General features: G+C 39.3%; 1 protein-coding gene across 4 annotated transcripts in view; it reads right to left on the bottom strand.

The window, feature by feature from the left end:
* The window catches only part of MTFR1 (mitochondrial fission regulator 1), a 67750-nt gene extending 56472 nt beyond the window's left edge, over window positions 1-11278 (bottom strand). Inside the window, exon 1 of one of the 4 annotated variants that reach the window (XR_005017030.1) lies at window positions 11210-11270. The gene's annotated coding sequence lies outside the window, so the exon portion shown is untranslated. The other 3 variants (XM_036830361.1, XM_036830362.1, XM_036830360.1) reach the window with 3 other exon arrangements.
* Window positions 11279-16283: the final 5005 nt, after the last annotated feature.

Genomic DNA, 16283 nt, shown 5'->3' on the forward strand with positions numbered 1-16283 from the left:
CCTGTGGAACCTCCATCCAGATCAAGAATGTGAAACATTTGAAGAACCCCAAGAGCTCCCTTGGGCCTCTACCCAGTCGATATCCATGCCTCACCTATCTATCTACTACTCTAACTTTTACAGCCTATCACTTTTGCAAGCTGTATGTACTCTTCTGTGTCTGACTTCTGTCACTCAACATTGTCTGTGACATTTATGCATATAATTTGTGAATCACAATTCTTTTTCACAGTATTGCACAGTATGTGCAGTATTTTGTTGTGGTACTATACCACAATTTACTTGCCCAGTTTACTGGGGGCTTTTTTGTTTGTTTTTTTTGTTTTACTTTATTGGAGTACAGTTGATGTACAATGTTGTGTTACCCAACTTACTGTTCATGAACATTTGGATTGTTTCCATTTTTTAGCTACCATAAAGTTGCTGAAACAATTCATACACATAACATAGCAAGGTACACATAAGAACTAATTTCTCGGACTTCCCTGGTGGTGCACCGGTTAAGAATCCACCTGCCAATGCAGGGGACGCAGGTTCGAGCCCTGGTCCAGGAAGATCCCACAGGCAGAGCAACTAAGCCCGTGCGCCACAACTACTGAGCCCATGAGCCACAACTACTGAAGCCCACGCTCCTAGAGCCTGTGCTCCACAACAATAGAAGCCACCGCAATGAGAAGCCCGCACACCGCAACGAAGAGTAGCCCCCGCTCACCACAACTAGAGAAAGTCCACGCACAGCAATGAAGACCCAGCACAGCCAAAAATTAATTAATTAATTAAAAAAAGAAGAAGAACTAATTTCTCTTGGGACCTCCTTGGCGGTCCAGTGGTTAAGACTCCACGCTTCCACTGTAGGGGGCGTGGGTTCCATCCCTGGTCGGGGAACTAAGATCCCACATGCTGCGCGGCACAGCCAAAAATGAAAAAAGAACTAATTTCTCGAGTCTATACCCAGAAGTAAAACTGCTAGATCATAAGATTATATATATAGATATATCTATACATATCTATATTATATAGACAGATTATATAGATTAGATATATAGATTATCTATCTATAGATAGATAATCTGCAGCAGAACTGCAGATATATACAAAGGAATTCCAGAAACATAAAAAATATATATAGATTATATATGTATATATATAAACATATATAATCTATATATATATATTTTACGTTTATATATAAATAATAATATATAATTATAATATATTATATATTATATAATATAATATTAATATATCATATATAATTATATATAATATATATAATTATATTATATATTATATATGGAAAGAACCCAGTAGACAACATATATTATATATTATAATATATTAATATATTATAATATATAATATATATATTATATATTATATAGTATTTAATTATATATTCATATATACTAATATATTATAATACATATTAATACCTATATATCAATAGATTATACATATAGATGTATATATGTAATATATATTACATATATGTAGTATATATGTACTATATATTACATATATACATATATACAATATATGTATACATACATATATATTGTATATATTGTACATATATACAATATATATTGTATACTATATACAATATATAACATATATATTATATATATGGAAAGACACCCAGTAGACAATATATATTATATAATATATATAATATATTATATATGTAATATATTATATATAATATATTATTTTAATTATATAATATATTATATATTATATTTATATAATACATATATTTTATGTTTATATATAAACATAAAATATATATATAGATTATATACCTATATATATTATATCTATATATATATAGATTATATAGATATATAAATCTTTTAAAAATCTGTAGAAACTAACAATTTTCTGAAGTGGTTGTACCAATTACACTCCCGTAAGCAGGTATATACAAGAGCTCTAGTTGGTCTATAATTCTTGGTATTGTCAACAGTGAATACCTTGGTATTGTCAGTCTTTTTAATTTTAGCAATTTTAGTAGCTTCTCCACAGGTTTTAGGGACATTTTGATACCTTCCATTAAGAAGTGTCTTTCACTCGTTTTTTTTGTTTTGTTTTTTTTTTTTAAGATTTCTTTTGATGTGGACCAGTTTTAAAGTCTTTAATGAACCTGTTACAATACCGCTTCTGATTTATGTTTTGGTTTTTTGGCCTTGAGGCATGTGGGATCTTAGCTACCCGAGCAGGGATGGAAACCGCATCCCCTGCATTGGAAGGCGAAGTCTTAACCAGTGGACCACCAGGGAAGTCCCTTTCGCTCGTTTTTTAAGTGAATAGTTTTTTTTAAACTATTTTTAAAAATTATTCTTGCCAGGAAGGAGTCTGCGCTAGAGATAAAGATTAGGAAGCACTGGCTTAGAAAATGGAGATGCAACCTAAGACGAATGGGCTAACTCATACAGAGTAAGAAATGAAGCCAGAATAGAAGCCTCAAGAAATACTTGCGCATCAAGCAGAGAAAACAAGAGTCGCTGGGATAAAAATGATCAAAGAGGTAATAGAAAAATGAGAGAGGTATTGCCACCAAAAAAAACAAAGAAACAAAAAAAAAAACCGGAAATTTCAATAAGGGGAATGGTTCTTGTTACTGATAAACAGAAAACACAGAGGAGAGGTCACATAGTCGGTGGCCTGCTAAGTTACCCTTTCCTCCAAACTTCTCCACTGTGCTCTCTGGAACCCTGTTTGAAGGTAAGCATCCCCTCCCTCGCTGAACTGAAATTTGGCTGTCCCTTTAAAATGCTGCTTCAAAGCCTTCTCAAAGGGTCCTGTGCTTGCTTATTCTCTCCCACTTTGTATCAAGGCTGTTTCCAATCAATTACTGCTCTAAGCTCTTTGAAAAACCCTCCCTCAAAGGCAAAACTAAAGTGACAACAAAACAGAGCAGTGGTCACCAGGGTTATGAACTACAGCAAAGCACAAGGGAGGTTTTGGAAAAATGGAAGTAGTCTACATCTTGATTGTGGTGGTGGTTACATGACTGTGTTCAAAGAAATGCCTGCCAAAAGGAGTGAATTTTGCTGTATGTAAATTATACCTTCATTTAAAAAAAAAAAAAAAAAAGCTCTCCTTAGGAAGCACTGCTTTACCACCCTCTGTCCCTCATTAGGGTTGACTTAAGGACACTTGAGTCATTCCCTATCGCTCAGCTATGACTTCAACCGAGTCTTCTTCTCTACTCCAAGTCCTTTCCTAAATGGAATTCTGCACTTCGGCCTCATAAGCACTAGTACACCAATAAACATATATTCTTGCTGGTGCTAGGTGATCATAATATTCACAGAGATGACGCATCCAACAGAGCACTGTTTGAGTCTGTTTACATAAAGATCTAAAACAGGTAAAAGTGAAAGCTATCTCATCATAGATTATGAATTCTTCTTAAAATTTAAACTTAGTTTTTTTTGTTTTGTTTTGTTTTGTTTTTAATTGTTGGAGACAGAGGTGGTCACTGGTAGGAGGCCTGAGAGGGATTTCTGAGGATGCTGCAGTGTTCTATTTCTTGACATAGACAGATACTTGCACGTGTTTACTCTGTGAAAGCTTACCAAGATACTCTTCTTAATGTAAGTTATGCTTCAAATAAAAGTTTTAAAAACACACAGAGCCTTTGACCAAGTTATGCAACTTTCAGGAATTTCTTTTGCAGAAATGAAAGCATTATACATAAAGAATATATATAAAGATATTTTCTGCAGTGCTTTTTCTACTCACAAAACTAGGATCAACTTTAAATGTTCACCAATAAAACACCTGTTAAATAAATTACTGTATATGCATATTACAAACTTTATGCATCTATTAAAAGTGACTTACAGGGCTTCCCTGGTGGCGCAGTCGTTGAGAATCTGCCTGCCAATGCAGGGGACACGGGTTCGAGCCCTGGTATAGGAAGATCCCACATGCCGTGGCGCGACTAGGCCCGTGAGCCACAATTGCTGAGCCTGCGAGTCTGGAGCCTGTGCTCCGCAACAAGAGAGGCCGCGAATAGTGAGAGGCCTGCGCACCGCGATGAAGAGTGGCCCCCACTTGCCGCAACTAGAGAAAGCCCTCGCACACAAACGAAGACCCAACACAGCCATAAATAAATAAAATTTAAAAAAAAAAAAAAAAAAAGTGACTTACAGTCTATGTAATGACTTGATGGTATATATATGATACAGGAAGAGTAATATACTAAGTATGATTTCATTTCTGTAAAACAAAAAAAAAATCTTCGACCTTTTCATTTATGAAAAGATATACATCAAACTCTTGAAACTGGCCAGAGTGGGTAGAAGTAAATTTTTCTTTGTATGGTTTGTACTGTTTAGACAATGCTACAAAAATACATGTTTTAATTTTCATTTAAAAACAAAATCTAGGGACTTCCCTGGTGGTCAACTGGGTAAGACTCCACACTCCCAATGCTGGGGGCCCGGGTTCGATCCCGGGTCCGATCTCGGGTAGGGGAACTAGATCCCGCATGCATGCTGCAACTGACAGTCCGCATGCCGCCACAACTAAGAAGCCCACATGCTGCAACTAAGACCTGGCGCAGCCAAAAAAAAAAAAAATCAAAGTTACAAAGACCAAATATCTCACCTTGCAGCTTTCACTCAGACACTCCTTGGACCATACTGAGACCTTCAGTCTCCTCCCCTGCACTTTCCGTCGACCTAATCAATCCCTTCCCACTTTCACTTTCTTCTACCTCATGAAGCCCCAAATCACTTGAACCACTGCTTTGTTAGTATTTTCAACTCCTTTTTCTACTGTTTTGTTTATTCTACAAGCCAGAACTTGATGAGTCCACAAGCCTACACTTCCTACAACTGGGCTGTAGAAAAATGACTATATCTCACATTTTGATGTTGCTACAAATGTACTACCTCTGGTCTCAACTGGGCCTTCACTGCTGCCTAGCATTCAGGAAAATCTTATTTTCTGCTCTTCCCACTCTTCCGTTCTCCAGAGCAGCTATTTCAAGCATTCTCCATGCTACCCAAATCTCTCTAACCCTTGCTCCATCATTTCTCGGCAGATGACCCAGCTTACTACTTTAAATAATAGAGAAGTCTTCTGACAGAAAATCCCTCAACATCCTGCCACGCCACATGCCATACACACAGCATCTCTGCATCCACACCTATTCTGTCTCTCTAAGTCTGTCCCCCATTCTCTCCTGTCCCTCCTTCCAACTAAGCGCTCAGGATTATACCCCCCCCCCCCCCAACCCACAGGTCTCATTACATCAGCTCCACCCTGTATTACATGGATTCTCTTTCTCCTCCCCTGTTAATTCAATCACATGCTACCTTCTGGTTTCTCCCATCTTCTTTTAAACCAAAGAAATCTGAAACTGAGCTCCTTAACTTTCCTCCTAAATCTGTTGCTTATATGTTCCCTGCCTCAGAAAATGGCACACCTAGTCAGTTATTCCTTCTTTCTCTTTCATTTTCTACAATCAAGTTCTATTTTCCCTCCTAAATATATCAGATTCCATTTCCATTGCCCATACTGCTCTTCTAAGTCTATACTATTGTAAAAATCTATTAACTAGACTATTTGCACCACCCTCTCCCCTGATTTTGCTATCCCTTTCTATCCATTCTCAATACCAAAGTAGGTCCTTTATGATTTGGTCATAAAGAGGGTTTTCCTGAGCAACCAGGATTAGGGCCCTCCTGTATGTATTCTCTTACATAGTGTATTAAAACAATGTACCTAAACTGCTTACCTCCTCCACTGCACTTCAATCACCATAAGTGCAAAGACTATCTTATTCATCACAGTGACCCCAGCATGTAGCACAACATATAGGATATAACAGTTGCTCAGTTAATATGTGAATATTAAATGAAAGGCATCTAAGCCCCAAGCCAGTGCCTTTTCTATACTGTCTCAATTTCAAACAGATATCTTAAGAGGACTTTTACTTCTATTTATAGGTGAACTAGGTAATTTCAGACAAACCCTCCTCTCACTGAGGACAAGTAAACTAGGGGACAAAATTTTTAAAATCAACTATTTGAAAGCATCAGAGAACTATTAAGGCAGAGAAGTATAACCAGGCCAAGAGCTGGTTCTTTGAAAAGACTAATAAAAAGAATTGACCTCTAATGAGATTTACTGCGGAGAGAGAGAAAAGGCACTTTGCCAGTATCAGGAATGAAAAAGGGGACATCACTATAGATCTTAAAGGCATGAAGAAATCATAAAAGGCAAAACAAACCTGTAGTCTAAGAAGTTACAATGGTGGCTACCTTTGGATGGGGTGGGTAAAGAGTTGGAAGGGAGTATAAAGGAGCTCTCTGGAGGGCAGACACTTTCTATTTCTTAAACTGGGTGGTCTCTGCATGGATATTTTCTTTGTGATCATTTATTGAGCTGTATACTTATGTCTGTGCATCTTTCTGCGTTACACTTTGTGTATGTTATACCTCACAAGAAAAAGGGTTTAAAAAAGATAGCTAAGAATCAGGCTGCACTTTGTTTTCTAGGTTCTTTATGTATGTATATGTGTGTGTGTTTGTCAAATTTAACTTCTAAGGATTATATGATGACGGTATAGGCTTATAGTCGAGTCTACTCTAGCGTAGACCAGACATACAGAAATATCGTGGTGGGGTAGCTGGCAAGGCAGGAGAAGAGAAAACCAAGAGTAGAGGAGAAACAGGTAACTGTGGAAAACAGACTTTCTTTTCCCGCCACAAATATTATGAAACTATGTGTGCGCAGGTAGACCAATTAAAGTGTATAGCAGTCAAATCAAAGATAATACAACATAATATTGTTTCAACTAATGCAGTGTATGTTTTTTGAGATACTTATAATAAAAAAGTTATTAGCAATAGTTCACAATAAACCTGTTAGCAGTGATACCAAAGTTGTCATTAAACTTAAAATTCCAAAAACTTTAAAAGCTACAACAGTACGTGAGGCTTATTTTTATAAGGTCTTTTGGAACTATTCAAGGAAATGGTCATTTAATTATCTTTACAATATAACAGAAGAGTGTGACCATTTCATTCTGGGGTCGGAGGAGTCTAAAAAGATTAATAGAACATTCTTAGTTATTTGGTTGGCTAAATTATTGGAATAAGGTTTCCTGTTCTCAGAAAACTAAGAGATCAGGTAAACCAAATTAGTGCATCCCAAACGACAGTCTACATTCTGGCTGCAAACAATGATGCAAAAGAAAAATAAGGACCATGAAGTAAAAAACAAAACCAAAAACTTATTCAATTTAAAGTTACTGTCCTTTATTTTCAGAATATGTCCTTCTTACGTTTTTGGTATGAAAATGTTTTTCTTTTAGGATGTGGGGGACAGTAGATGAATGTTATTTTTGATTTTTTATTTTAATGCTTACTTATAATAAAAAGTTGTCAAAGCCCTACCCTACTTTCTGGAAATTAAACTTGAAATTCAAGTCTAGTGACCACTGCTATACTTCAAGTCAGTCTGGGCTGAGACTTTAAGTCAGAACACTTACCACACTATAAAACAATGACATAGTAACTCAACCTATGGGTACAATTTACTGGCAATATTCTGAATTATATTCCATACTATTCATGCAAATTAAGTACACTGCTACATTCCCAGTACCTAGCACAGAGTCTGACATATAATAAGTTTAACTTTTTTCAGTCCACAAATGAATAAATCTCATGACCTGTACTACCTCTCTCAAAAACAAAAAAAAAATCTGTTTAGATAAGAAACCTAAGAACATAATCTAATTAAAACTTGATGAAAATTCTTTCAAGTTAATGGGCTATAGATATGAAACTAAACTTCTAAAGGACATTTTCTGTAACATTTTTAGAAGTTAACTTTCTCTCCGTATGCTATAAAAGAGGTTAGAGGTAGCTTTATACTTCCATTTGAACTAAAGATGTGCCATTTTCATGTGAGGATCTCTGACATATAACCCTCCTGTGAATGAGATAGGAATTTCCTTAAAGTGTTATTTTAAGTATTCCCATGCAAATGAATTAAGTATTCTGGCATCAATTTTAAAACAATCTTTCGAAAAGACTGCTCAAATATCTTAAGTGGTCCTGGACATCAGTAGAAAAAAACACTCACACTACTTGGAAGTCAATAATATTTTTCACTAACTAAAAGTGCTTCCGTGGGCCAAGCAAATTGATGAAAATTCACTATAAACGTGATTTTTATAAGTTGTGTAATAATTACTGTCCCCTACATATTATGTGTATAAAAAATTCCCTCATGGAAAAATTCAGTAAATTATACCTTCATAAGTAAAGGTGTTTACTTTTTTTCAAGTTTTAACAATACTTTTTTTTTAATTGAAGTATAGTTAATTTACAATGTTGTGTTAGTTTCAAGAAAGATGTTTAGTTTTTAAAAGCTAGTAAGGGTAGTTACTGAAGTATTAGTTGTAAAAGAGAAACTCTAGAGGCAAACTAAATGTCCATCAATAAGGAAATAGTTAAACTCAACATACCCATTCTAAGTTTATGGCCATTAAAACAAAAAGCTATACATGAAAGGATTTCATGATAAAAATCTAAATGACTAACACATATGTGATTCTGTTTTTAAAAAATAAAATAAAGCATAGAAATAGTGGTGAAATAGATATTTTATGTGCACACGTACACAGAAGAAAAGATACCAAATCTTAACATTGCTTGTGTCTGAGGCTTGGTGATGGAATTCTCTACCTTTTCTTCTTTATATTTATGCACTTCTGTATCATTACATGGTGAGATTACAGTATCACTTTTTGTTTATCTAATTTGTGTAAGTTGTATCAACAGTAAATAAACATAAAAGAACAGATGAACAGCTGAGTAGTTAACATTTCAAAAAGCAGCTATATAGTAAAAACACTCATCACCAAGACTGCCCAAGAAAACAAAGGGGTAGAAACTGAAGTTTATCAGCACTTCAGAACCTGCTGCACCACTGTACCACACTGTCTCTTCCCCCTTTTTTTTTTTTTTTTTTTTTTAATTTGTCTGCACCATGCGGCATGTGGGATCTTAGTTCCCCGACCAGGGATGGAAACCCTGTACCCTGCATTGGGAGTGCAGAGTCTAAACCACTGGACCGCCAGCGAAGTCCCTCTTCCTCTCCTTCAGAGTATTTTTTTTTTTCTCCACTCCTTTCCTTATATCCATACATTCACCAGTTACCAACTTCTATTTCCACCAGGTTAATTCACTAATTGCTTCACATCTCAGGTGAAGCCATTTTTGACAGAGCCAGCTCACTATCTTCTTATGAGACTGTGATCATGTCACTTCTTTGCTCAAATTCAAACTCCTTAAACTTGGCACTCAAGTTCCTCCATGCGTGAGTCTAACCTTACTTCTAGACTTTTGAACTACTCCCCTACAGTAGGAATCCTAAACTCCAGTTTAACAGGTCTTCTCTGCTGTCCTCCGAACAAGCCCAGCTGTCTCTTTCTAGTCCTTACTCCTCTAAAACTACTTGAAGATGAAGATGCTCTCTAAGAAGTAATATAAGATAGAAAAGATGAGGGATACAGATTAAAGTATCCAGTATACATTGCCAGTATATGCTAAGTGCCGAAAGAGGTAGAGATTATTCATTGATACATAATTTTTTCCCTTTTCCCTTCCTCTTTAACTGGACATATTCTATAAAATAAATGTTTTAAATTCTATTTACTGAACTACACTTATATACTTTGCTCATAACTTTAAATTCAATTGTATTAACCTTTTATTGTTTCAAAGAAACAAAAATACCTATCTTACTACTGTACGCATAAATACCCAGGGTTTTTTTTTTTTTCTCCCCCCATTATGGATTTGTAGCTCAACAGAATTTCCCACAGCAGTTAATTTACTCCACAATTCTTAGGACATTCAATTATGGTTAAAAGAGCAAGAACTTTGCAGTGACCAGGGTCAGCATCCTAAATTACAGCCCCCTGCCACTTACATCAGTGTGATTGCAGGCAAATTGCTTAACCTCTCTAAGCCTCTTTTCCCCTCACCTGTAAAATGGGATAATACCTACTTCACACAGCTGTTGTAAAAGTTAAATGAAGAGGTGGAAACAATTTCACAGTGCTTCATACATACCAAAAACTCGGTAAATATAAATTATCAATACAAAAAAGATTTTAATAATCAATACATAATGCTACTCAAAAGCAGTAAAGCTACAGACAAAACTAGATTATTTGGCACCTTTGTTTTCACTGATTCTGAAAAGCTGAGCACCAGGTAATGAAACCGCACCGTCAGAGAACTGCCCACATTCTTGCAGCGCAAACTAATTAACGCTGTCTACGCCTTCAAGTGTGCCTCATTTTACTCAACCTCTCTAAAAGCAAATGACTGGAAAAGAAGTATGATTACTGACCATGAGAAATATGTAAAAGAGGTGGAAAGATATGTCTGGGATACACTTCAAAATAACCCGGGGAGAGGGAGCAAGCCTGGCCATTTAATGATACTTGTTGAATTGGTGAAATTGAGTGATGGGTATACCGAGTTCTTTACACTATTCTCTCGACCTCTGTAGAATTTGCAGATTTCCATAATAAAATGTGTTTTTAAATGTCCAAAGGTCGATTTTTTTTTCCCCCTTGGGGCTTAATGCAAATCCTGGTCCTGGTCCGTAAGACATTGGGAAAGTCCTGGGCGGCGGAAAGTGAAACAGTAATGCCGGCCAGCGGAGGCTGGTTAACCCTCCCCGGCCGCCCGGGAGGCGTGCTCCTCCCTCCGAATCCCCGAGGCCTGGCCGGGAGATGCGCCCGCCAAGTCCGGCCGCCGGTCCCGGGAAAGAGCAACACCCACGGGAACCGCAGCCAAGGGCCTCCCAGACGGCCGGCGGGCCAACTGCGGGCTCCGGACGACCGACCGAAGCCCGGGGGCGGGGGGGGGGGGCGGTGAATGCCAGCCTTCGGGGCAAGTCGGCCAAATTCCCTCTGCTCCGCCAGAGCTCCAGCCCCACCCGGGTCCTCAGCCACCCCGGCTACCCCAGATCCTCTCCGCCTCCCTCCAGCCGCGGCGCAGACACCCAACCGGCCCGCGGAGCCCGCCGGCCTCCCCGCAAGCCCGAGCCCGGCTCCCTCAGCGCCTACCCTGACTGTCACCAGGGTTTCCCACCGCCGTCTGGCCCGGGGGCGCCTCCTCGACCCCACACCAACCGCTTTCCAGACTCGCTAGCCCCACTTTACCTCGGCCGCGCGGCAGCCAGGAGCTCCTTGCAGCAACTCCGGCTTCCAGCTTGGCTGACTCGCGGCGTTGCTGCCAATCACCCGATCTCCGCCCCAAGCCCGGGCCAGGCTGACCAATCAGCGGTTTCCTCCGGCCCTGAGGCGGGCACTGAGAGCAGGAGCGGAAAGCCAGATGACCGCCGGAAGCGCCTGGAGCGGCCTTTCGCAGTGTGCGCACGCGCGGGGCTCGGCGGGGCCTTGCGCTCGCTCGTGGACCTCGCTTTCCGTCTTCGCTTCCCTGCCATGGGAAGTGCCTTGTAAACCTCAAGCTCTAGGCGTGTAGGGAGAACCACATGATGAATGTAGCCGCAAGTGTGCATTACCTTGAAAGAAGCTGTGAATCTTAAGCCCTTGTTAAGCTAACCAGTGTGGAGCTCTTTCATCCCGCGCTGTAGGGACTTGTGCTCACCCGGCTTATCTTCTGCTGCCTTTTACAGACTTCGTATCCCCGGTGTATTTGTCTTTAGGGAGAGTGAGGGTGTGGGGTTGTACAAAGTGCCTGATGGATGAGGATTTTACTTTACTGAGTCTTCAGTTCCAGCATCTGTTTAGTCTGATCCATTGCGACACATGGTTTTTAATAGCTGAATATCCTAGGACACTCTGGATTGCAAATCATTCTGTCATGAAAATATGATCATTACATTTATAGCTAACAATATAGTAAGCATGGTAACGTGTGTAGTACTGATAAAAGATTCACAGGTAGAATGAGAAACCTATTTCTGTATGGCCTTTCAAGGGGCTGTTGCTGATTGGCTTGATTAGCTGCATCTCTTACCCTCCCATTGTAATTGATCCCAGAGGTCAGTCTGCAGACAGTGGAGCGCCGATGTTCTTATCCTGGGACCCGCAGTCTCTCCCTGGCGAGGGCTTCCCTCCTTCAGCAAGAGCATTAATTCATTTACTCAACAAGGGCTTGTTGGGGCCCACTATGACAGTACAAAGATTTTAAAAAGCTTTGAACCACGCCCTCAGTGAGCCTACAGGCTAACAACAAACAACTTATATAACCAAATGTTATAATGGAGGGGCCTGGGAGACCTGCCTAAGCCTGCCCCGGGTTCTCAGCACGTCCGGAAGGAGTTAATGCTTGGGCTGGGATGAAAGCAGCATCTCCTGAGCTAAAGGGGCGGGGCAAAGCATGGCGGCATGTCTGACAAAGTTCACCTGTTTCTCCTGAGATCTTTCCAGGGTGGAGCTATGCTAAGCTAATGAAGCATCTGCCCGGGCCCCATGACCTGCAACAGGTCTTTCCAAGACCCAAGGTGGGCCCCTAGCACCGATTTCACCTTATCACATGTAGCTTTCGACTCTTTTTCAAAGGAAGATGTCTTAAAGCTCTCCTCAACGGGGATTGGTTAAGGCTTTTTTCCGTTACAATTTCCTTTCCTTCACATTTCCCTTCATCCTAGGTACCCTGGAGTGGCCGTGGGCATTTGGGGAACCTGGGTGAGGGAAAAAGAGTTGAGATGAATTTGAGCCACTTCCCTAAGTTATTGCTGACTCTCCCGGTGTTGGAATGGCTTCCAGGAATACTCCTAGCCGTGCTTTATTCCATCTCACAAATGGATGTGTCCCGTGGCACCTAGCACTAGAAGTATTTAGCTGGTGGAAGAGAAAGAGAGTTTGAAATGTGCTCAGCCAGAAGCTAACCTAGGGGGAAATCTTCCAGTCATCACACTTTTGAAATTATAAGTAGGATGCTTTACTTTTTGTTTTTAATCAACTTTATTTTGGAATAACTTTAGATTTACAGAAAAGTTTGCAAAGATAGTACAAAAAGTTCCTGTGTACTCCTCACCCAGTTTCCCCTAATGCTAACGTCTTACATTATCATAATACATTTATAAAACTAAGGAGCCAACACTGGTACAAATTCCAGACTTAACTCAGTTTTTACTAATTCTTTTTCTGTTCCAGAATTCAATCCAAGGTGCCACATTGCATTTAGTCATCATGTCTTTTTAGACTGCTCTGGTCTGTCAGAGTTTCTCAGTCTTTCCTTGTTTTTCATAACCTTGATGTGACCACGACAGTCTTGAGGAGTCTGGTCAGGTATTTTGTATAGTGTTCCTCAATTTGAATTTGTCGGATGTTTTTTCTCATGATTAGACTGGGATTATAAATTTTGGGGAAAATACCGTATGGGTGGAATGCCCTTCTCAGCACATCATATCAGGGGTACATGACGACTTAATTACTGCTGATGTTAACCCCCATCACCTGGACCATGGTAGTGTTGGCTAGTTTCTCCACTGTAAAGTGGCATTTTTCCCCTCCTTCCATAGTCTCTGGAAGCAAGTCATTAAATCCAGCCCACACTGAAGGAGAGTAAGAGATTAAGCTTCACCCCCTGGAGTAGAATATCTATACAAATTATTTGGAATTCTTCTGTAAAGAAGATTCGTCTCTCTCCCCAACCCCCATTTATTTATTTGTATTCAATAATTTATTTATAAATATGCATGTATATTTATTTTATACTTCATTTTATATTCTATATATGATTTTTATTTTGCTGCTCAAATTGTTCTAGCTTGACCATTGGAAGCTCTCTTAGGTTGGCTCATGTGTCGTTTTTGCTTTTTTTAATTTAATTTAATTAATTTATTTATTTATTGCTGCGCTGTGCGTCATGTGGGATCTTAGTTCCCCGACCAGGAATCGAACTGCTTCTGCATTGGGAGTGCGGAGTCTTAACCACTGGACCGCCAGGGAAGTCCCTCCTTTTTTGCTTTTTGATCATCATTTTTTTTTTGAACTACAAGAGGCTCCAGGCTGACCTTGTACTTTTCCTGCCCCAGCATTAGAGTCAGCCATTTCTCCATTTCTTCAAGGAGTCCTGGAATGGTATTTAGAAATCAAAATCTAGATACTGGGTGTACTAGTTGCTCCTGGGATATCATTGAATCTAACCTCTCCTGGTACACATATATTACCGCCTTGTTTTTTAATTCTTTGTTTACATCCCTGTGATAGGCAGCCTCTAATATGGCCCCCAAAGATCTCTGCCTGGTATTCATGCTCTTGTGTCATTTCCTCTCCTCTAGGGTGGATTGGACCTAGTGACTCCCTTCTAATGAATAGACTAAAGCAAGAAAGATGGGACGTCATTTCCAAGATTAGGTTACAAAAAGATTGTAGCTTCCATCTTGCTTGCTCTCTCCTGGTCTCTCCTTCACTCACTCTGAGAAGCCATCCACCATGATGTGAACTGTCCTATGGAGAGGTTCACATGGCAAAAAACTGAGGGAGGCCTCTGACCATCTGTACATCAGCCTATAAGAAACTGAATCCTGCTAACAGCCATATGAGTGAACTTGGAAAAAGATTCTCTCCCACTTGAGCCTGGAAATGATTGCAGCCCCACTGACACCTTAATTGCAGCTTTGAGAGAGACCCTGAGCCAGAAACACCCAGCTAAGCCACACATGGATTCTTCATGCACAGAAACTATGAGATAATAAATGATTATTGCGTTAAGTTGCTACGTTTTGGAGTAATTTGTTAGGAAGCAATAGATAACTAATACAATTTCTGACTCCTTCATAAGATCAGTGGTTCTTAAATTTCACTTTGGAATTTGTTTAAAAATACATATACCCATAGAGAGGCATGATTAATTAAAAATATATAAAATATGATTCCATATTGATTTAAAAAGCAAATATGAATATATTGTAATATGCATAGAAAACTCTTTGGAAGGATATATATAACAAAATGTCAATAGTGTTCCTCTCTGGGTGGTAGAATTATGGTTTTACTTTTCTGTATTCTTTTCTGTATTTCAATAACTTTTGTATATTTAATATGTGTTAACTTGTATAATAAAATTAAATAAATTACAAAATAAAAAAAATACATATACCCAGGCTCCTTCCCAGAATCTTAGGTGGTTGTTCTGTATAGCTAATTTTTAAAATATAGAAGGTTACAGGGCAATCCATTTGGGGATTTTAGAAGACAATAGACTTATCTTTTTAGTGTATCTGATCCTGGAATTCTTTACCCAAATTAATGGCTCAGCTTTCTTGGCAGAATCCAGAATAACTGAAATTTCATCTGCTAGTTGAAGTATTTATTAAATAGAGGAGAAAAAAAACAGCAGAGTTCTCTCTTACTCAACATACAGGCTTGAAAAAGTCCCTTGACCTTTATATGCCTCCAGATTCCTAACCGGAAATTAAACGATTATAATGCTGTTATTTAGGCAAAGAGATTTATCATTATTGAGTGTATATTAGGCAACAGAAAGGTGACCAAGGCCAGTTGTGGGCCAGTTTCCTCGCAGAGATTTAACAAGAGGTTAGATTCCCACTTGTTCATTTTGGTTGATGGTGAGGCAGAATTCTATTGTAGAAAGACTGTGGGCTTCTAAGTCCGACAGACCTATATTCAAATATGCCTCTGCACTTACCAACTGTAAGTCTCTGCAGGTCTCAATTTCCTGACCTCAATCTCCTGACAGTGGGGAAAATAGTCACCCTCAAAGGGTAGCCCTGAGGACTGATTGTGTAACATTTGTAAAATACTAAGGGCAATGCATGCCTTATCACAAGGGCCCAATTAATAATAGCCATGGGGCTTCCCTGGTGGCACAGTGGTTGAGAGTCTGCCTGCCAATGCAGGGCACACGGGTTCGAGCCCTGGTCTGGGAGGATCCCACATGCCGCGGAGCGACTGGGCCCGTGAGCCACAGCTACTGAGCCTGCGTGTCTGGAGCCTGTGCTCCGCAACAGGAGAGGCCGCGATAGTGAGAGGCCCGCGCACCGCGTTGAAGAGTGGCCCCCGCTTGCCGCAACTAGAGAAAGCCCTCGCACAGAAACGAAGACCCAACACAGCCAAAAATAAATAAATAAATAAACAAAGTAAACAATGCGTTTAAAAAAATACATTAAAAAAAATAATAATAGCCATGAAGGACAGTCAGTTCATGTGATTGTGACCCTGATATTAGTAAAGTAAGGGACAGACAAATGTCCAAATGTGTCCATCAGTCTGTTTCTCATATTAGGTTTAAGGACAGCCC

Source organism: Balaenoptera musculus, chromosome 17, assembly GCF_009873245.2.
Source record: "Balaenoptera musculus isolate JJ_BM4_2016_0621 chromosome 17, mBalMus1.pri.v3, whole genome shotgun sequence".
In the NCBI taxonomy this organism is placed as follows: domain Eukaryota; kingdom Metazoa; phylum Chordata; class Mammalia; order Artiodactyla; family Balaenopteridae; genus Balaenoptera; species Balaenoptera musculus.